General features: G+C 37.2%; 1 long non-coding RNA gene across 1 annotated transcript in view; it reads left to right on the forward strand.

Annotated features, from left to right (window-relative positions):
• The first annotated feature begins 350 nt into the window (after positions 1 to 350).
• The window catches only part of LOC122241231, an 82006-nt gene continuing 58058 nt past the window's right edge, over positions 351 to 24298 (forward strand). The window contains exon 1 of the long non-coding RNA XR_006221265.1: positions 351 to 539. This is a non-coding gene — a long non-coding RNA (uncharacterized LOC122241231). The remainder of the gene's footprint in view (positions 540 to 24298) is intronic.

Below are 24298 nucleotides of genomic sequence, written 5' to 3' on the forward strand. Positions count from 1 at the left end.
CATGTGCCCCAATCATATGTATCAATATACTGATCATATTTGAATCAATATTTTTGTATCTTTTGGGTAAATATTTAGTAGTGCAATTGCTGGGTCATAGGGTAGTCCTATTTTTATCTTTTTGAGGAGCCTCCATACTATTTTTCAGAGTGGCTGCACCAGTTTGCATTCCCACCAACAGTGTAAGAGGGTTTCTCTTTCTCCACATCCTCACCAACAACTGTTGTTTCCTGTGCTAAGTTTAGCCATTCTGACAGGTGTGAGGTGATATCTCACTGTAGTGTATTTCTCCACCTCCGGGTGGAGGTGAAACCAAAGCCGCACCACCGCAGGGTGCTTTGGTAGCGGAAGAAGTTGGTGCTCAAGCCACTCGTCCTTTGTGTGTGCGATATACCCGAACAGTGGAATATTATTCAGCCTGATAACAGGAGGAAATTATCCCGTTTTGTGACAATACGTTGAGGAACCTGGAGGACATTGTGCCAAGTGAATAAGCCAATTACGGAAGGACAAATACTGCATGATTCTGCTTACATCAGGTATCTAAAATGATGAAACTCATAGAACCAGAAAATAGAATGGTGGTTGCCAGGGTGTGGGGTTGGTTAAATGAGGAATTGCTTTGTTGTTCATTAGGCGTAAAATCACAGTTCGAGAGTACTGCTCTACAACATATTGCCTATACTTAATACTACATTGCCCACTTCCAAAGTTGGTAAGAGGGTCGATCTAATGTTAGGTGCTCCCAACAGAAACAAAACAAAACAAAAACCAGAAGGGCACAAGGAACGCTTGGAGATGATGAATATGACTATTACTTTGTGGTGATGTTTTCTCAGGTGTATGCATGTTTTCAAATTCACCCGGTTGTATACATTGAATCAAAGTGTAGGGTTGTGATTGTTTCAGTTTTGGTTGTTTGTTTGTTTGGTATATCAATTATAGCTCTGTGAAGATGTTTAAAATGAAGAAATAAAAATATTTAGAAATTTTATGGTAAAAAGTACTTTGGAAAAATAAAACAGAGAAGAGACATGGGAAGTTCTAGATAGTGGGGAGAAGGACACTATTTTAAATAGGATAGTAAGGGACAATTTCATTGAGAAGTTCATACCGAGCAAAGTTTTCTAGCTCACTTTTCTGGCTTTTGTAACATCTTGGTTTCCCTCCTTTAACGTGGTTTCACTCAAGTTTTCCATATTGTTCTTTCTTAGTTACACCTTGCAAGATCTTGTTCTTCTGTTTACCTTTAAAAGTTAATATTCCTCAGATTTTGCCTTTAGCTCTTTTTTCATTCTGCATGCTTTTCCTGGATGACCTCCTAAATTTTTATGATTTCAAATATAGACATATATTTCCTAAACAAGATGGTGTCCAGGATCTCCTGGCCCATTATCCACTGTGGCTTACAGACTCTTCAAACTAAAAATACATGAAAACAATTGCAACAATGTTCCTTCTAAGCCTTCTCCCTATTCTGTATTGCTTTTCTTATAATCACCAAAGGCCTGGAAGTCATTCTAAATTCTCCTCTGCTTCATTTCTAAAAATGAGACTGGAGGCAGGGAGAACAGCACAGGTAAGAGATGATAAGAACCTACCATGGACCAGCAGTAGTAGGGATGAAGAGGAAGGGACAGAGTTGAAAAAATATTATCAAGGTAGAGTTAACAGGTTTGTGACAGAATGGCCTTGAGCAAGTTTGGGTTTGGGTAACTTGGTGGGTGGAGAATTGAGCATAGAAGAGGAAGAACAGATTGACACTAGAATACAAAATTGTTTTGAATGAATTATTCTTGAGATATCTGTCAGTGAAATAGCCAGGTTAAAAAGTCTTCTAGTTTGCGAAGTACCTGGGTGACTCAGTTGGTTAAGCATCTGACTTTAACTCAGGTCATGATCTCAAGGCTCATGGGTTGGGGCCCCACGTTGGGCTCTGTGTTGTCAGCTTGGAGCCCGCTTCGAATCCTCTGTGTCTCTCTCTGCCCCTCCCCTGTGCACGCTCTCTTTCTTTCTCTCTCTCTCTCTCTCTCTCTCTCTCTGAAAAATAAACACTTTTTAAAAACTATTTTAAAAAAAGTCCTGTAGTTTGCTAGATGCCTGACTTTGGGTTAGCACATAAATAGACTCTTGAGATAAGAATTCAAATGCAAGTAGTATATTTTGGAAGTGGTCCTGGAAAACACCAATAGGTTAATGAGAAAGTGATGAAGGAAAAGTAAGGAAACCTATAAAATGTGCTTTGTTGAGCCAGTTATAACCACCAAAGTCAGGGGATTTAAAGTTTAGCACCACTGGTAAAACTTTAGAAGATGGTATAGAATATACCTTGGAGTTACCACAACCTACTGGTTAGACGCTGGGATTGTTAGCCACCAAATCTCCACCAGTACTGTTTGAGAGCCATTTCTGGAGCTGTTAACTCTCCCAGCTCTGCAGCACTGCTAGCTTACCCTAGGATGCACATTCTCTTGCAGACCTTCCCCCCACCAAAAAAAAGGTGTGGAGAGTAGTAGGTGTTTCTTACTACTAAGTAGCCTTCACCATATAGAGGATAAATGTCAAGGTGATATGAGTGAGACAGTGATAGCATCTGCTATATAAAATATATGAACCTGGAGTACTGGGAGAGATATAGCTAGAGAAATAGATTGGGAAATCTTTAGTACAGAGTTGGTCAAATTTATATCTCCAAAACAAGAAATTTACTGAACAGGTCAAATAACATCTCCAAATGTCAACTGAGGAGAGAGAAAGAAGATATGAGCTACTTACATCAGTGATCTGGAGGTCAAGGCAATATCCCTTAGAGGATGGAAAACTGAGTTTAGGGGACAGTATCTAAAGTGGACAACAATGGGAGAGGGGAGGGCACTTGGGTGACTTAGTCAGTTTAAACATCTGACTTTGGCTCAGGTCATGATCTCACAGGTCGTGAGTTCAAGCCCCACATAAGGCTCAATGCTGTCAGCTCAGAGCCTGGAGCTTGCTTCCGATTCTGTGTCTCCCTCTTTCTCTGCCCCTCCCCTGCTCATGCGCTCGCTCTCTCTCTCTCTCTCTCAAAAATAAACAAACATTAAAAAATTTAAAAAAAATAAAGAGGATATTAGGTCTATAGAGATAGGCAACATTAAAAAAGGAAAGAGAAAAGGAATTGCTAACAACTCGAGGAAACGGGAAATTTCCATGGTGAGCTTCAGAGTGTCCAGGGAGAGTTATTTACCCTCCTAATAGGGAATGCATGCTTCTTGGGGGAGAGCACTGGATTCACCCCTTGGTGGAGCCCTGAGACACTGCATACTGCATAAATATGCAGTAGAGCTGGCATCATCAGAAATTCCAGTAGGAGCCCTCACAGCAGAAGAATTCCATCAAAAACCATGAAGTTGAGAGCAAGGCTAAACCAGTGATCTGATCCGAAAATATGAGAATTTATCCTCTAGTGACTGTAGTTAAGGGGAGAAATAATACTTCCTACGGATCACCCAGCAATTGGGGATGCTATAGGACATTGTAACTTCTGTTTACTGGATATCTCATGGTATGTGTTGATTTTTATTCTCTTTAGAATTGATTTCTTTCTACACCATTCAGTGTTCCCTAATAGGGTACACCCAATAGGGCGCATTTTTGGAGGGTTTTTTTTACCATTTCTGAGTAGGAGTTTGAGCCAAAATATTAAGACCTGAAAATATATTTGAGTCAGCCCCAAATATAACCCGATCCCAGATTCTGTAGCCATCTTTGATGAAAATGTCCCATTAGCAAACATTTTGATCTGCTTAGAACTGGACGTGGAAAGCCAACGGAGAATGTATTTAACCTGGGTTTTCGACGTGGAGGTCTCCAAGAAATCCCTGATACCATTTCACATATCCAGGTAGTTCACCAGGTTCAGACATCATCCCAACTCCAGAACAAGCCCCTGGTAATTTCAAATACTATGAGCCCCAGTGTGCAAATAGGGTGTATCAAAAAGCCAGCCACTACTATGGTAGTGAGAGTTACACAGTTGGAAGGAAATTGATCTTTATCCCATTTAAATTTTAAACATCTTAAGCTTCAGTCTTTGCAACTTTTACTCCTTCCATCCAGTTCTTTAAAAGAAAATGTCTAAGATTAGTGTCAATTGGAAAGTATTTGTATATCCTGGCTGTTAAGATGGAAAGTGTGAATTTACAGAAACTCTAATATGTAGAGAGATGGTGGTAAGTTTAGTAGAGTGATGGAGGGGCAGTAGATGAGAGTGGGGTGCCTATGGGACAGAGCCAAGAAAATGAGACTCACAGACTGAGAGTCAATTATGCTCAAATTTCACAGTCTCTCCACCTATGTGCCAAAGGCAACGTGTTAGATGCTGGGTGAAGTCTCAGCCAGGAAAAGAGAGCCTAGTAACGTGTTGCTGTGTTTAGTAATGAGGCTGGTGAGCATTTGGCCTTCATTTAGTTTTGCTGGCACATGCAGATAACGCTATACCAAACCTAAACATAGTTCTAAAGTTAAATAATCTCCTGTTGAATTTTTAATAATCACTTTTTAGGGAGGATATAGATAGAAAAAAGCAACTGAAAATATAGACTTCTTTTTTCCATACCCCATCCCCACTGTCCAAAATATGGTCCATTAACCTGGGAGAAGTGGAGATGAGGAAATTAAGTCACCCTCTTGATCTTAGACTGAAGTTTGGGGACAAAATTCATAAACAAGTACTTAGTGAACAGTACTTAAGTTTTCTTTTCTCTGTTGCCCTACCTTTTTCAGAAAAACTATTAGATCTTTTAAGAGTTGGGAAAAGAGAAGCAGTTAATTAGAGCTACTGGGAACTGCTTGAGGTCTAGGCCAACTGCCTCAAATTGACCTGTTTGTGACTGGAAAGTTAGTTTGGCTCCTCCATGGTTTTGGTGCTTTTATAGACTTTGTTTTGTTTTTCATTCCGATGATTTCATAAGCTCCAGAAAGTTAGTGCTGCTGGAAAAGACACGTGGCTATTTACTGCTTCCATTTTTCTAGAAGTGAGCTATTCCTCCTCCCCACCCTACCCTAGCCACAGGCATTAGTCTGCATCTCCATTGTCATCCCGCACAGCTCAGGAGCCACCTGCTAGCCAATTCTGTGAGCTCACCTCTTGGTTCTCACACTGAGGTCTTGCAGTAAACTGTGCCAAGTCTAGAATAATCAGAGCTGCTTTGGGGAGCTACTTCACTGGGGTCACTGCTTTTCTAAAAATCAAAGTCTGCCGTGAAATATAGTGCGCAGTTAAGAAATAATATCCTACGGTCCCCAAACACATACCAGTGCCATTACACAACACTTATTTATGAAGCCCCTTTTGAACAATTATGGGATGGAGCCAGGGCAGGAGCTGTTGGAGAGAGCAAGCTGAGAACAAATGTTGGCAGTTTTATTTTAAAGTCACAAAACTATCGAAAGCAGCAACCGCTGTGTCAATCATTGAATATATCCCTCAAGCCAAATTGTTCTTTTTTCTCTGTTTTTATATTAAATAATGGTATGCTCATTCTCACTAGTATCTAGCTATAATATTAATAAGTCACAAGCTATCGAAAGCAGCAACCGCTGTGTCAATCATTGAATATATCCCTCAAGGCAAATTGTTCTTTTTTTCTCTGTTTTTATATTAAATAACGGTGTGCTCATTCTCACTACTATCTAGCTATAATATTATACAATAACAAGAATGATATTAATTCTCAGGAGTATTTTAGTATGTCTGAGCAGTGGGAACTAAGAAGATAACGAAAACCTTTAAAGTTTACCAATGGATTATTCCTTTTATATAAAATTACCAAAAAAGAATTTTCTAAAGGCTACCTATAAAGCAGTGCATATATGGATAATAGAGAGCCTTCCAGAAACCCATATTATAATTATAATTAAAGTAAACAGTGTATGACCTCAGGATCCAGACTATCATGTCTAAATTACAGCCTCATCAACTGTATTGTATCTTGTATCATGAAAAATGAAGGTGCTAACATCCAGGAGTTGGTCAGCAGGGAGGTTAGTGTAAAGGTAGTATAAAGTAAGAGTTTGTTCTGTGTATTTCCAGCTCTGTCCAGAAAAGAGAAATCCTGGACAAAGGACCCATATCCATTATTCTTGGTAGGTCTTATATAAGTGCATAGGCTGATGGCACCAGATATTAAGATCTTCCAAAGAACTCACTTTTTAAAAATTCCATGCTTACCTGATTCCACTCCTTTTGCCAGAAAGCAGGGGGAGATATGAAGTAGGCAGGAGGAGCGGGGGAAGAGGATTTGCTGTGGAGAGAATTATTGGAAATGCTGAATGAAAGCAAGACAAAGAAACAAGTCCAATACTCAGGATCAAGCAGAGGAGCAAGGTTCATAAGCCAGAGAAGGGAATCTAAACTAGTCTGTAGGGACATCTGGGTGGCTCAGCCGGTTAAGCATCTGACTTCGACTCAGGGCATAATCCCGAGGTTTGTGAGTTCGAGCCCTGCATTGGGTTCTCTGCTGTCAGCGCAGAGCCCTCTTCAGATCCTCTGTCTCCCTCTCTCTCTGCCCCTCCCCCAAGTGCTCTCTCTCAAAAATAAACATTTAAATAAATAAACTAGCCTTTAAAAAATAACAGAACAGCTATAAGTAGACACTAGGCCCAATTACAGAGCCAAAGATAGGGAGCCCTGGGCAATAATGACCTGTGGAAAAAAGGGAGCCAATAAAAACAAAAAACAAAACAACCTGAGCAGGTGAGTAAGAGGAAGGACATGGAAAAAGATAACTTCTGAGGCATTTGATGCTGTCTGAACTGGTTTTGAAATACTCCCTCTAGCTGGATGTGAGGAAAATATGCAGGATCTGATCAGGAAGGGCCAAGAGTGCCTAAATTAAGAAGTTTTCATTTTATTTTAAAAGATATGAGGCACTTCTGAAGGATTTTAATTTTTGAAGTGGCACTATCAGTTGAGTAGAATGTCAACAAGCAGAAATGAAATAAAAGCTATATATCTGAATAAATGGTACATTTAAAGTTATTATCATTTAGTAATAAACCAAATGCAAAGGAAAAAAGCAATAGAAGAAATACGTACTTACTCTAGTTACTTAGCTAGATTTTTAACTTACTCAGGATGTAATGTAATGAGAACTGACCCAGGTCACCTCTGTTCCATCTTAAAGCAAAAAGTTTGTTGGCAAAAGTGATACCAGAATTTTATTATTCATCACTTGTCTACTTCTTGCTCTTCTCTTTCAGTCACAGCCATCACAGGTTAGCGAGGCCAAATCCTTTCACTGGTTGTCCTCATATTCCAATAGCATATTGTGGTTTAGGGCCTGTCCTTTATAATCAAGGAAGAAAAACAATGAGGAAAAGTGATTCATCTAAATTGTTTCTTAAAATGTATAATTTGGAAGAGACTCTGACTTTATGGTGGGATTTGATGCCTAAATCCTGTCACTCCTGTCTACCTCCAAGCTGCTAGCTGAGAGACATCTGCAAGAACCAGATTACATTGTAATTGCCAGCTCTTATTGACTGTTCCATGAAGCAGGCATTGGAAAGAAAGGGTGGAACTGGTTTCTAGATTTTGGATTTTTCATGTGGTCCAATGAATGCCAGTATCTGAGCAATCAGATCAGCTCTTCCTCTCCTGGAGGGAGGAGACAGTGGGGGGAGGTGGAGAAGAAGCAGAAGTCCTCACTCCTATACCTCCCCCTGCAGGCATGGGAAGTAGAGAGAACCCCTTCTCTGTAGAAATAGGAAGAGGAGGAAGACAGAGCCCTCCTTTCCCAATAGTGATCAACATTAGCAAGTCACAGTTTTACCTTAGAGGAGAAATAATAACTGGCAAAACAATACTTGTCTAGGAGTATTGAGTTATGTCTAAGCAGGGAGTTGTAAAATATCTTAACTTTTATAAAAAAAGTTTTATAAAAAAAAACTTTTTATATAAAAAGTTTTATATAAAAACTTTTTTTATTAAAAAAAAGTTAAAACAATTAACTTAAAAAAAAAAACTAGCAGGAAAGATGGGATACACTTAACTAGATTTGTAAGTGGTGTGAAAAAATTCTAAGAGTCTCTTTTCCACTCACATGTTTTCACAAATCATCAGAAAATATACTTTATGCTGAAATATTTATTTTGGAAAATGAGAAACACGGGAAAAATAATTTACAACCATTTTATCTTTTTACAAGGTAGACATCTACTTTACAAAGTAGATGATCTTCTGTAAAAAAGGATAAAGGGCATATACATGTACACATAACTGTCCAAATAAGTCATCCTTCAAACTACTTTTTACCTAAAAAATTTTAGATAACTTAGTAATCCTGATTATAATTACTTCAGTTTTTCAGTTGACTTTATAAAAATGGTTCTATTGGTAAATGACTTTCTCCTTAGGCAGATTATTCATGAGTTGCCACTGAACTATATCCCACCTCCTTGTAACTAATAGCACATATTTATAAAGCTGACTAGAAAGGAAAACACAGTCTATGGTATTAGGACATTTTCCTCTGCATGAGAAAAATTGTCCTACTAACGGAATCAAACCAGACTGAATGAAGATTAGACCTAGACTCATTAACACCATATTTTAACCTAGTAGAGTAAATAGTTTAATACATATTTAAGAATTGTACCTGTTTAAGAGGATTCATAACAGAACTTTGTCACTGTATTCGATATCTATGTGGTTATGGTACATGAAATAGCTCAAATGTTTTGGTCTCATCCTGTTTAGTTTACTCAAATTGATTTGGCCATAACTTAAACATGATTATATCTCTTGGTGATCTAATCCAGTCTCATTATTTTAAATATTTCCTGTATGCTGTCAACTCCCAAACATGCCTCTCCAACCTAGACCTCTCCCCCCGAACTCCAAACTCATACATGACAAGCACCTACTTAACATCTCTTCTTGAATGACTAATAGACACTCCAGACTCAATACACCTTCTCCCCAAACTTCTTCTGTCTTTAGCCATACCCAAATCTGTTGATAGAACATTATTTGCCTAGTGGCTGAGGCCAAAAAACAAGGGGTCATCTTCTCCTCTTCTTTTTCATTTACATCCTGCTTTCCACTAACCAAATCCTGTTGGTTCCACCTCCAAAATATGTCCAGGATCTGACCACTTCTCATCGTTGTAATTGCCATCACCTAGTTGAAACCACCATACTCCCTTGCCTAAATTATTCCAGGAGCCTTTACTTGGTGTTCCTTCAGGCAACATTTCCCTCAAACTCTGCATTAGCTTCCCATTTAACTCAGAGTAAAAGCCAAATTTATCATTGAGTTTAATTGGGGGAAAGAAATTACTTTACTTTCTTCCACTAACTAAACTAAAACGTTATCACCTTCGTATTTGGTACCTGACAAAGTTTTTAATTCCCTTCAGCACTATGTGCATTTTTACAAAGTCATGGTCATAATAAAGGAAAGTTGGTGGGCAAGAAGAAAGCCTTTTCCCTCATTCTAAGAGAATTCATGAAGCATTCTGTGTATGTAAGTATCATTGTACTTTACAGACAAAGAAGTATAATTTTTATTTGTATATCATTCTCACTGATGTGACAGCTCCTCCAGAGCAGAACCTATTTTCTTTGTCCTTTCTATCTCTAGTATATGGCACCTAATCTAACAGTAATGACACTCAGTAAAAGCTTAAGAAATAATAGAAAAATTAATAAATGGTTAATTGGAGGCAGAGTGACAGGGAGAAGAGATCATAACATTTGAAGTTTCAGTGAGTTTCTGTTCTACTAACAATATAAACTTGGCCATGATATATAAAAATATATATATATGTGTGTGTGTGTGTGTGTGTAGATATAAATATAGATATAGATAGATATAAACATAGATATAGATATATCATGCCAGCTCCTTGCTCAAGACGAAGTACTTTGATTTGGATTTGACATCAAAAATAAAGACAACAAAAACAAAAATAAACAAGTGGGACCACATCAAACTAAAACTAAAACATTTCTGCAGAGCAAAGGAAACCATCAGCAAAATGAAAAGGCAACCTACCAAATGGGAGAAAACATACATATCTGATAATATATATCCAAAACGTGTATCCAAAATATATAAGGAATCCATACAACTGAACAGCAAAAAGAATAAATAACCCAATTAAAAATTGGCAAAGTACCTGAAAAGACATTTTTCCGAAGAGGACAACAGATGGTCAACAAGCACATGGAAAGGTACTCAATATCACTAATCATCAAGGGAATGCAAATCAAAACCACAGTGAGAGATCAATGCACACCTATTAGGATGTCTGTTATCAGAAAGACAAGAGATAAAAAATACTGGCAAGAATGTGGAGAAAAGGGAATGAACTCTTGTGCACTGTTGGTAGGAATGTAAATTGGTACAGCCGCTATGGAAAATAGCATGAAGGTTCCTCAAGAAATTAAAACTAGAACTAACATATGATCCAGCAATCCCAGTTTTGGGCCTATAGCCAAAGGACACAAAATCATTTTCTTGAAGAGATATTTGGATTTCCATGTTCACTGCAGCATCATTCACATTAGCCATCGTGTGGAAACAACCTAAGGTATCCATCGATGGATGAACAGATACATACGTATATAATAGAATACTATTCGGCCTTCAGAAGAAGAAGGAAATCCTGTCATTGGTAACAACATAGATGAACCTGGAGAGCTTTGTGCTAAGCTAAATTAAGCCAGAGAGACAAAGACAAATACTGCATGGTATTATTTATATGTGGAATCTAAAATAGTTAAACTCATAGAAACTAAGTAGAAAACTGGTTGCAAGGGCTGGGGGTCAGGAGAAATAAGGAGAGGACAATTAAAGGGCACAAACTTTCAGTTAAATTATCCACTAGTTCACATTTTACCAATTCGCTTTTAAAAGAGCCCTACATTACTATCTGTTCTTTGCTAACTGGAAGAAATTTGAAGGGGATTTTTGCTTTTACCAAAAAAAGGCAAAAAGTGAAATAGCATTCATTTGTTTTGGTCAAAAACATGGTTGGAAAAATCCTTGTTGAAAGAAAAATAACCCAATATTCTGGTGGCTGATTGGAGAATGGATAGAGTTAATCCTTGTATGTTTTCTTACCCTTTCATATGGATGTAAAAGAAAATATACAGTGGATGATTCGGAGGATTCTGGATATGTATACAACACAATCCAGTTGAATTATCAGATACAGTAGAGAGAATTCTTGGGATGGGAAAATCAGAGATTACTGAATTTGGTTAAAATACTTTTTCGGACCAGAGTCTTATGGGAAATGAGTATAGATGAAATGAAAATTAGTTGATGGAGAACTTTAAAGACAACAGAGCAGTAGCGGTCCCTAAAGGGCTGTGTTACTGTCAAAGCTTCTAGTATGAAAAATGTAAGTAGCATGGTCACCAGCAGTTAAGAGTAAATACCCATTTGGGAATTGACAGAACATCCTTATGGCTCTGGTTTACATGAGAGCTTTATGGTGTACCTAAACCTTTAAAGAAAAGCTGAATTGATGAATGGAGGATCAACATGGTTCTAGAAAACTGAACCTGGCAGCACCACACACAGTCTGTGGTCCTAAATCCTAGACCTAGATACTGCTATATGTGGACTATCAAATTGATTTACAGAATAAACAATTTTTAAGATATAACCCTCAAGAACTATTAATGTCCTGTAAGCTATTGAACTTGTTTTCTAAAGTTCTGATTAGCAAAGCTCTAGAGGAAAATAGTCTTCTAGAAACTTCTGACTGGAGATCTTACAGCCTTCACAATCAAGATGCAGTGAGAGTAGAGGTAGGGGAGGAAGCGCAGGATTATTTTTTAATCACAAGAATGATGAACTTGAAATTACAAGCAACAAATCAGCAGTTGAGTGATATGTATCAAAGACTTGTTAGAGCAAAACGTTGAGTAATTTCCCAGGAGGAGCATGAAGCTAAACTCAGAGCACAGAATTTTGCCAAGGGAGACTACAATTAGAACTGAAATTACAAATAGAAAAAAATAGAAAAATGGACAAAAAGACCAACAGCACAAACTTGAGATGGTGCACAAATTACAAATTAAAAAAAAAATAGTATTAAGAACTCAGAAATAGAAAAGGTGGGAAAAAACATAGAGCTAAGAATAAATCACAAAACCAAGCAAAAAAATATTATTTTTGTGTAAATACATCAACACTTTTGAACTTATTTTACTACAGAATGGTTAAAACAGGAGTTAGCTAGTTCCTACACTGATATGAATATCATTTATATGATATAAATATATCATACTGGCTATTTGGCCACTATGGTTACTTGTAGATAACTCATATATATAAATAAATACAGCATATGTCAGATGTGATCATGGATTCTGAGAACACAATTGGTTTCATAGTTCTTAAATAATTAGCTATAAATGAAGGCCAGTTAGAATAAGTAGGAAAGTATTGAGGTAAAGTATATATGTATGTGCATGAAGAGATGAAATGATACATGTACAAAAATACTTAGTCATATAAAACACTTTACCATGATAAGAGTAATGACCTACAGTAAGGGACAGAGCTAGCCTAGGATGACTTCACCTAGAAGAAAACAGGGGAACAAATACTCTGACTTGATTCTCTTTCCAATCTCAGATCTAGGGTTCCCCACTGGCTGATAGCAATAAAACCAGTGAGCAAGGGAGCACATGGATGTAAATTCTAGGCTCCTGGGGCACAGAGTTAAGTAGAAAAGGGTGGAGAGGGGATCCAGAGGTACAAGCAGAAGTAGCACACTGACTTTAATGGAAATGTTTCAAATGTTTATTTTTTAAGTAAAGTATTTGCTGAAGTTTGGAGTAGATTACTTTTATCAGGTTAGGAATGTTCCCTCCCATCCCCAATTATCATCACAAAGTTGAATTTTTAATCCTTTTTCCTACCTCTGTTGAGATAATTGTATGGTTTCCCCCTTTAATCTGTTATTGTATTGATCTAAATTGGTATGTTTTCTGATGTGAACCATCTTTGCATTTCATAGATTTAATACTACTTGGTATCAATGTATTTTCTGTCAAGACTTTATCTACTGAAACAAGTTATATAGATAAAAATTGTGAATTTCCTAAAGGTTTGGTGAAATGTGTTTATAAAATCCTCTGAATTTAATGCTTTATTTCAGGAAGGGGGGCTTAAATTAAAATTGATTCAGTTTTTCTTTAATGATTGCTCTATAATTAAGGTTTTGTAGTTCTTCATGAATCAATTTTGTTAAATCATATTTTCTATAAATTGGTTTAATCCACATTTTACAAATTATGAACATATAGTGCTTATAGCATTATATATTTTTAAAATTATTAACATTATCTACTTTATGTGTGATCATGTTATCCTACTCATTCTTTTTTTTCTTTTTCTTTTTCTTTTTTAAATTTTTTTTCTTTTCTTAACCATGAGAATCATCTATGAATTTTTTTTGGTAAACAATTCCACTGGAAAAGTTGTCAGAATAATAAAAGAAGTTCTCTATATCCTTCTCCCAGGGATCACACTCATGTTTTCCCAACTGTTTCAGTAGCTCCTTTTAGCAAACAAGTCAATCCAGGAACACATGTTGTTCCATTTGTCATGTTTTTATAGTATTGTTCAATCTGGAACATTCTTCATTTTTTTCTTGAAGGTCTGTTATGACTTTTATAACCTTTGCATTTAAATTTTTTTTTTTATTTTTTCAATTTTTAATTTAAATTCTAGTTAGTTAGCATATAGTGTAATATTAGTTTTAGGAGCAGTATTTAGTGATTCATCACTTACATAAAATACCCAGTGCTCATCACAAGTGCCCCTCTTAATACCCACCACCCATTTAGCCTATCCCCACCCCCACCCCCCTCCCCTCCAGCAACCCTCAGTGTGTTCTCTGTATTTAAGAGTCTCTTTTATGGTGTGTCTCCCTCTTTTGTTTTCCTTCTCCTATGTTTCTGTTTTGTTTCTTAAATTCCACATATGAGTGAAATCGTGGTATTTATCTTTCTCTGACTGACTTATTTTGCTTAGCATAGTACACTGTAGCCCTACTCATTCTTTTTTTTTTTTTTTTTTGATGGTTATTTATTTATTTTAAGAGTGTGAGCAGGAAATGAATAAAGAGAGAGAGAGAAAGAGAGAGAGTCCCAAACAGGCTCCGTGCTGTCAGCTCAGAGCCCAACTCGGCTCCATCTCATGAACTGTGAGATCGTGACCTGAGCCAAAATCAAGAGTTGACTGCTTAACAAACTGAGCCACCCAGGCGCCCCTAGCCCTACTCATTCTTAATATTATGTTTGTCTTTTGAGGCTTGTCTCTTCTGTTTGTTTCAAGTATCAGCTTTTATTTTTCTGAATCACCTCTACTGTTTATTTGTTGGCTCTTGCGTTACTATTTTCTTTTATCCTTATCATTTTCTCCTTTCCACTGCTTTAAATTTGTAATTCTTTTGGTTACTTCATGAGTTAAGCAGTTTATTAGTTTTCAGTGTTTTTTGTTTTGTTTTGTTTTCTAATATGTCCTTTTAAGGCTATACATTCTGCCTGCCAATACTATTTTAAGTATGTCCCGCAAGCTCTGGTAAGTAATGCTCTGTCATTTAGCTTCCAAATATTTTTAATTCACTATGACTTTTTATTCTTAATGTATTAAATATATAGAATTGTGGTTCTCTTAAGTTTTCCATGTGATTTTTTTAACACACCAATTTGGGGGGGGTATCTTTGGTTTCTAATTTTATTACATACTGGTCAAAGAACATGTGAAATTTCAAGACATGTCCTTTCTGGATTGGTGTGTTTTATAAATAATCAATGTAATTTTGAAAGAAATATGTAATTTCTATTCCTTGGGTTATGAGATTATATCCAGCTTGTAAATTGTGTTATGTAAAGTTGATCAATCAGAAAGGCATATGATAATTTCCCTCTATTAATTTTATGATTTTGGTAATTTAATCAGTCCTTACCTATGTGTGTCAATGCTTTTTTAGATGCACATATGCTCATAATTGTAGTTGGGGGATATTTCATTTTACCATTATGTAATGTTGTAATGTCCCCCTTTATCCATATGAGTACGTGTTGTCTCAAGTTCCTTTTTTCTGATTTTAATAAATCAGTATTGAGCAGCTTTATAGTGGTGGAGAATTAATATGGAATGATTTTTATCTTTTCCATTTTCTGTCTTTTAGTAACATATTGGGCAGAACCCACAGCTTTTCAGTCACTTTCAGCCATTAAAAATTCAGTCCAGTCTAGTCCAAAACTCCAGTCTCCTATATAATTCAAGGCTATCTCATCCTTATCCCCTAGTTGCATACTACCTTTCCATTTCAGATCCCATAGCACAGCCTAGGAGTTCCTCCAATTAATGAATTTCTCATCCAAATTAGTGTTGAAATTTATTTTAAAGTAAAAATTGAAACAAATAAAAATTACTATATCTTTGCACAGAAATGAATAACAAAATGAGAAAGAAAATAAGAAAACATTAAAATTACTGTTCTGACTCTCAAACAACTTTACCTTAAAATATCTAGAGCTAGGAATCCTGGAAGGAGAAGAAAGAGAGGGGGAGAAAAAAGAAATATTTGAAGAAATAATGGCTAAGACCAAAAATGCTCAACAAAATATTAGCAAACTGGATTAAGCAATACATTAAAAGTAACATTCACCAGGATCAAGGGAGATTTATTCTGGGGATGCAAAGATGGTGTAATATTTTCAAATCAATCATGATATGCTATATCAACAAAGTGAAGGATAAAAATTATATGATAATAGATGCAGAAAAACCATTTGACAGAATTCAACACCAATTCACAATAAAAACACTCTCAATGAAGTGGCTTTATTTTTTTTTCATGTTTATTTTTTGAGAGAGAGAGAGAAAGACCAGGGGAGAGGCAGAGAGAGAGAATCCCAACAGGCTCCATGCTGTCAGCACAGAGCCTGACACAAGGATCGATCCCATGAACCATGAGATCATGACCTGAACTGAAGTCAAGAGTCAGATGCTTAACCAACTGAGCCCCAACAAAGGGCACCCCAACAAAGTGGGTTTAGAGGGAACATGCCTCAATACAATAAAGGCCATATATGAAAAACCAACAGCTAACATCTTAATGGTGAAAAACTGAGAGCTTTTATTCTAAAATGAGAAATAAGACAAGGATGGCCATTCTTGACACTTTTATTCAACATAATACTGGAAATTCTAGCCAAAACAGTCAAGAAAAAGAAATTATAGGCATCTGTATTGGTAAAGAAGAAGTTAAACTGTCACTGTTCACAGATGACGTATACTACGTGTAGAAAACCCTAGAGTCCACCAAAACACTACTAGAAGTAATAAATAATTTCAATAAAGTTACATCATACAAAATGAATATCCAGAAGTTGGTGGCATTTCTATACACCAAAAACAAAGTAGCAGAAAGAGAAATTAAGAAAACAACTCCATTTACAATTTCACCAAAAAGAGTAAAATACTTAGGAATAAAATTAACCAAAGAGGTGAAAGACCTGTACTCTGAAAACTGTAGAACATTGATGAAAGAAATTGAAGATGATGCAAACAAATGTAAATATAGTCCATGCTTCTGAATTGGAACAACTAATATTGTTCAAATGTCCATATTACCCAAAACAATCTACAGATTCAATGCAATCTCTATCAAAATACCAGCAGCATTTTTCACAAAACTAGAACAAATAATACCAAAATTTGCATGGAACCACAAAAGATGCTGAATAGCCAATGAAATCTTGAGAAGGAAAAACAAAGCTGTATGTATCACAATTCCAGATCTCAAGATATACTACAAACGTGTAGTAAGCAAAACGGTATGGTACTGGCACAGAAATAGACACATAGATCAGTGGAGCAAAATACAGAGTCCAGAAATAAATGCATGATTCTGTGGTCAATTAATCTATGACAAAAGAGACAAGAATATACAATGGGGAAAAGACAGTCTCTTCAATAAATAGTGCTGGGAAAACTGGACAGCTACACGTAAAAGAGTGAAACTGTACTACTTTCTCACACCATACAGAAAAATTAACTCAAAATGGATTAAAGTCTCAAATTTGAGACCTGAAAGCATAGAAATCCTAGAAGAGAACACAGGCAGTAATCTCTCTGACATCAACCATAGCCACATTTTTCTAGATACACCTCCTAATGCAAGGGAAACAAAAGCAAAAATAAACTATTGGGACTACATCAAAATAAATTTTTGCACAATGAAGGAAACCATCAATGAAACAAAAAGGCAACCTACTAAATGGGAGAAGATATTTGCAAATGATATATCTGTTAAGGGGTTAATAACTAAAATGTAGAAAGAACTTACACAACTCAATATCAAACAATCGATTTGATTTTCTAATGGGCAGAGGACTTGAATAAATATTTTTCCAGAGAAGACAGACAGGTGGCCAGCAGAACATTAGAGGATGTTCAATGTCAGTAATCATCAGGGAAATAGAAAATCAAAATGAGATATATCATCACCTTACTCCTTTCAGAATAGCTACAATCAAAAAAGGACAGAAGTAACAAGTACTGGCAAAGATATGGAACAAAAAGGAGCATCTGTACACTGCTGGTGAGAATGTAAGTTGGTACAGCCACTATGAAAAATAATATAGAGCTTTCTCATAAAATTAAAAACATAAATACCATATGATCCAATAATACCACTACTGGGTATTTACCCAGAGAAAACAAAAACACTAATTTGAAAAAATATGTGCACCCCTACGTTTATTATAACATTATTTTTTTTTAATTTAATGTTTTATTTTTAAGACAGAGCATGAGGGGCAGAGAGAGAGAGAGAGGGAGACACAGAATCCGAAGTAGGCTCCAGGCTCTGAGCTGTCAGCACAGAGCCCAACGCGGGGCTCGAACTCATGAACTGTGAGATCATGACCTGAGCTGAAGTTGGACACTCAACCGACTGAGCCACCCAGGAGCCCCTATTATAACATTATTTATAATAGCCATGATATGGTAGCAACCATCAATAGATGAATGGATAAAGAAGTGATAGACACGCACACGCACATACACACACACAGTGGAAAAATATTCAGCCATAAAAAAAGGATGAGAGCATACCATTTGAGACAACATGAATGGATCTAGACAATATTAAGCTAAGTGAAATAAGTCCTGTAAGAAAGACAAATACCATTATGATTTCCCTCATACCTGGAATCTAAAAAACAATGAATAATCAAAAAGGAGAATCAAATGTGTAAATACACAGAACAAAGCAATGGTTGCCGGGGGGGGGGGGGGAGTGAGTGAAAGGGAGCAGGAGATACAGGCTTCCAATTATGGAATGAGTAAGTCATAGAAATAAAAGGCACAGAATAAGGAATACAGTCAATAATATAGCATTGGTGACCGATGGAAGCTGTACTTGTGGGGAGCATAGCATAATGTATAAACTTATTGAATAGCTATGTTGTACACCCACAACTAATATGGTGTATCAAATACACTCAAATAAATTTTATTTCAAAAGAAAAAAAAAAAGAATGGCTGTGGTGCGTGGGTGGTTCAGTTGGTTAAGTGTCCGACTTCGGCTCAGGTCATGATCTCATGGTTTGTGAGTTCAAGCCCTGAGTCGGGCTCTGTGCTGACAGCTCAGAGCCTGGAACCTGCTTCGGATTCCGTGTCTCTCCTCTGCCCCTCACACTCTCTCTCTCTCAAAAATAAATAAACATTAAAAAACTTTTAATAAAAAATTTAAAAATGGCCAAATTTCTAAAATTTTGTAATACACACCAAATCACAGATACAGAAGATTTAGAGGACACCAAGCAGGATAAATACCAAAAAAAAAAAAAAAAAAAAAATCTATAACTAGGCATGTCATATTCAAATGGCAGAAAATCAAAGACAAACATCTTAAAAGAAGCAAGAGAAAGACAGCTACTTATAAAGGAATAAGAATTATATTGGACACAGCTTTAGGAAATAATGCAAACAAGAAAAGAGCAGGGTGAAATATGTAAAGTGTTGAAAAGAAAAAAAACTGCCCAGAAGTTTTTTAGGTTTCCAGCAAAATTCTTCAACAGTGAGGGAGAAATACTTTCTCAGACAAACAAAAACTGAGGGACTCTCTTGCCAACAGAGCTGCATTGGCAAGAAATGTTCAAAGAAATGCTTTAGATAGAATGAATTATATAACATTCTGGAAAAGACAAAACTCTGGGGACAATAAATGATCAGTTTTGTGGGTGTTTTGGTTTGGTTTGGGTTTTTTGCTAGAGTTTCAGGTGAAAGGAGTATGTGGAACACAGACGACATTTAGAGCAGTGCAACTATTCTATATGTTATTATCATGAGGGATACATGACTCTATTTTTGCCAAAATGCATAGAACTACACAACATAGAATATACCCTCATGTGAACTATAGACTTTAGTCAAAAATAAAGTATCAATATTGTTTCATTAGTTGTAGCACACTATTTGTAGCACACTAATGCAAGATGTTAATAATAGAGGGAAACTGCAGGGACAAAAAAAGGATATACAGGAATTCTCTGTACTTCTGCACAATTTTTTTGTAAACTGAAAGCTCCCCTTAAAAAAATGAAATCTAGGGGCACCTGGGTGGCTCAGTTGGTTAAGTGTCTGATCAGCTCAGGTCATGATCTCAACAGTTTGTGCTGCATGTCAGGCCCATGTCAGGCTCTGTGCTGACAGCTCGGAGCCTGGATCCTGTTTCGGATTCTGTGTCTCCCTCTCTCTCTACCCCTCCCCTGCTCATGCTCTGTCTCTCTCGGTCTCTCAAAAATAAATAAATGTTGAAAAAAATTGTTTTTAATGAAATCTAGTAATTTAAAATTTTTTACAGTTTTGGGGCGCCTGAGTGGTTCCATCAGTTAAGCATCCGACTTCGGCTCAGGTCATGATCTCACGGTCTGAGTTCGAGCCCCACATCAGGCTCTGCACTGACAGCTCAGAGCCTGGAGCTTGCTTTGGATTCTGTGTCTCCTTCTCTTTCTGTCCCTCCCCCACTCATGCTCTGTCTCTCTCCCTCTCTCAAAAATAAATAAACATTAAAAAATTTTTTTTTAATTTTTACAGCTTTAAAAATAGCTATGTATATACTGCTTGTGTGTGTGTGTGTGTGTGTGTGTGTGTGTGTGGAGAGAGAGAGAGAGAGAGGGAAAGAGAGAGAAAGGGAGGGAGCGGGGAGAATATTAAAGAGATTCTTAGGGCATGGCAGGGATAAGAGTAAAGTATTAATTATCTGAATAATGTTTTTAATGTCCCACTTCAGCTTCTGCCAGAAGCCAAGAAATTGTTACAAAGAATAGTTTTTAAGACCTTAGTTATTTTTCTTACTACATCTTAGCTTCATCACCTGGGTGAAGTCAGCATGCGTTGGGAACTTTTCTGTGGGTCACTGGGTTCCCACACAGATGATGCAATGGAAAAACAACACATAAGCAAGGGAAATGATTTGACTTTGTTATTGCAAAGAGAATTTTTGGTTGGCCATATAATATGCTGGAAATCAGACCTTGCACCCCAGGATCTCACAGCTGTCCTTCTGCCATCTAATTTTTCTCTGTCAGAATGTTAGAGCCACTGTAGAATACCTTGAAGACTTTTGTTGTTGTTTTTCACAACATTCGTGTACGAATCCCTGAATTAGGAGTCCCATGCTGTGCTGATGTGATTCAGAAAAGCAAACGCAGAACAAATGATTAAACCAAAGGTCTCAGACTCGGCAAAACCATTAAGTAGTTTTACTGTTTATTTTCCTCACCTTTCTTCATCCTTCCACTGCCTCATGATATTTATATTGTGGCCTTTGTCTTCAGAGCAATAGGGACATGATAAAATATTTTAATCGGAGTGGGCGATAGAGATCATACTTATACGTCAATAAATCATTCTGGTAAAAAAAGATCAGGAGGCAAAAACCGAACATTCCCTATTAGCAGGCAGTTCTAGTCTCCTAGAGGAGAGAAGGCTCTTCCTTTACAAGGATAGCTGCATTTTAACAGTTAATCCCTTCACTTAAAAGAAGGGAGTAAAACTTCAGATGTTCTTAAATTATGAAGGAAGAAATTTTGAGTAGTCCCAGAGCCCCTGAAATTATTCTAATTATCTTTCGGTACTAATGTACTTTTTGAAATTAAAGAAAAAAATAATGCAGTCAAGCTGAATATTTCTTGCTCACTTACCCAATGGCATTTGGACTGCAAGGCAACATCTCATACTCTGATTACTGAAAAAATTTAGACCCACTGGAGTCATTTGAAGGTTTGATTTCAGTCTCAGTAAAGTGACATGATTTTGCTATTCTCAACTGATCTTTATTGGCAAATAGATGATTAAGCCTGCTGGTATTACACAAAATGCATGGGTTAGTCGGTGAGGGCAATAAGGCTTGGTTACTCATGTACTAAAGTATATATTTAAACAGCAGCTGAGCCCCTAGAACCATTCTTGGCATTGTGGGGGATATAAAAATTCGTAAGACACGTTACGTACCCTTGAAGGAACATATAGAAGAGGTAAGACATGTACACAAATAAACCAAAGAAGAATATACATGTTATTTAAAATTACCTAGGAATATTCAGAAAAGGAAGAAATCTAAGAAACTTTTAAGAGGTTGTATTTGAATAATGTCTTAGCAGCTTAGGTAGATGGAAGCAGAGGACATTCCAGTTGGGGGCTTGGCATGAACAAAGGCAATATTCACATAACGGTGAGATGTCCAATTAGGGTGGAGCGTAGAGAACCAAAAAAAAAGTTTAAGTTCTGAGACTGAAATGGAATGTGGAGCCAGATTGCAAACAGCCATGAGTAGCAGGCTGAGGATCCCAAGCTCATACTTTCTTAGTCATAGAGAGACTAATTAAGGTTTTACAATGGGGAATAGAGAGCAGTGGTATATGGAATTGTAGGAATTTTTCTATCTAAGACAGTGTTTCTCAAAAATGCCCAGGGTTGTACCTCATCTCTGGAGATCCTGAATTAATTGGTCTGGTCATCTGTGTTTTAAATTTTTTTTTAATGTTCTTATTTTTGAAAGAGAAAGAGAGACAGAGTGCAAGTAGGGAGGGGCAGAGAGAGAGAGGGAGACACAGAATCTGAAGCAGGCTCCAAGCTCAGAGCTGTCAGCACAGAGCCCTACGCGGGACTCGAACTCAACGAACCACGAGATCATGACCTGAACCCGAAGTCGGATGCCCAACCGACTGAGCCACCCAGGCACCCCTGGTCATCTGTTTTTTAGAAGCTCCCAGGGTATTATGTTCAGTCAGTGCTGAAAAACAAAAAACAAAAAAATGCTACTTTAGGATGTATCTGCTCCACTCACAATAACCTCTCCTCCTACTATATAATTTGCAAGGCCTAGTGCAAAATGAAAATGCAGAGGTGGTCCTTCGTTCAAAAATTATTAAGAATTTCAAGATGGCAACATTAAACCAAGGGTGGGGCCCTTCCAAGCCTAAGACCCTGCATGGCTGCAAGAGTCACACAACCATGAAGCTGGCCCCGCCTCCCTCCTTGTTTTTCTGTGAACTGGCATTACCCAAACCTAGGTGAGGGCTATCCACAGCCATGTTGAAGTTTCTTCACTCCATTCCCCCAGCCATAGCTGATTAGTGCAGCCCAAGCTGTGTAATGTAATCTACTCAACAACACAATGCAGTAACTGAGACTGAGGGAGTGTACGTAAATTGCCCAAGATCATACATTTAGACCATAGCAGATCTGAGGTACAAATCTAGACAGCTGGACTCAGAAACAGAGCTTTGCCGCCCAATGTGCTTCATGTCAGATAATGGTGTGATCTTAAATACGGTATATGACAAAGCTAAAACTCAGTTCCTTCCAGCCAATATAATAAATAACAATGTATTCGTAAATTTTTTTTACATGTGCCACCTATAAAATACTTTCTTGAATGATTACTTAAATAACAGTTTGGTTGGTATTTAACAACCCCTTTTCTTTCTTTCTTTTTTTTTTAATTTAATGTTTATTTTTTTTTCATGTTTATTTTTGAGAGAGAAAGAGAGACCCAGTGTGAGCGGGGGAGGGGCAGAGAGAGAGAGGGAGACACAGAATCCGAAGCAGGCTCCAGGCCCCAAGCTGTCAGCACAGAGCCCAACACAGGGCTCAAATTCACTAACTGCAAGATAGTGACCTGAGCTGAAGTCAGACACTCAACTAACTGAGCCACCCAGGCACCCCAACAACTCTTTTTCAAGATTTTTTTTTTAAGAAAAAAAAACTGGCTTCAGGATAGTAAACATAATACTTTGTCTCAAACTGCAGTCCTTTCCTTCCATTTCCACTGCCTTCTTTTTAATCTAGGACTTTATTACTCGTTCTGAGACTATTCCAATAGCCTACATCTAAGCTTTCACTGTTCCGCATTGCCCCAAATCACTTTGCTTAAAGCACTGCGGTAAATACCACCCACCCTGCTTAAAATCCCACATACTGGTTGCCACTAGCAGGACCCATTGATTCACCCCATCAATAACTTAAATGAAACTCTAGCTTTCCCATCAGTTCAATTCCTAACTGAGGCAGGAAATGTACCAGTGCCTCCCACCCCCACTTCTCAATCTAGCGAGCCTAAATATTTAGTGATTCCCTGTTGCCCAAAGGACTGTCACAACAGCAGCATCTTCACAGAACCTGTGTTCCCAGTGGTGACTCCCGGGCATGTGTGTCACAAGAGTATTTTGCCTCATCCTGTGCCCTCCCCTACCACACATTCCTACCCCCTTTGCTCAGGGAGTATAATATGGCCCTGCCTTGGTTGTTTTTAATTCCATCTGTTTTTCTAACTCAACAAGCCCCGTTAGACTTGGAATCCTTTCCTCTGTTAAATGCAAACAAAATACTATACTTGAGGGGATACTGAGACAAAAATGATATGGTCCCTGCCTTCAAGAAGGCATGAGGATTGACTAATAAGTTAGATTATAAATCAATAACTATAAGGCACAATAAAATGAACACCATAGTAAATGGGTAAACAAACTTCTTGGGAATTCAAAGAGGGAAAGCTCTAAATTTTGGCTTCAAGGACTGGAAAAAACTAAACAAAGGAGTGGTATTTGATCTGGCTCTTGGAGAATAAGCAAGAGTTTGACGGACAGAGAAGAGAATTCCAGAGTAAGCAAAGGCATAGACAAAGTCACCGAGTATAATGTGTTTAGAAAATAACAGTCTAATGTGACTGAATTTAAGGGTCACATTAAATTAACTGACATTACAAAG

This window comes from Panthera tigris, chromosome C1, assembly GCF_018350195.1.
Source record: "Panthera tigris isolate Pti1 chromosome C1, P.tigris_Pti1_mat1.1, whole genome shotgun sequence".
NCBI lineage: Eukaryota > Metazoa > Chordata > Mammalia > Carnivora > Felidae > Panthera > Panthera tigris.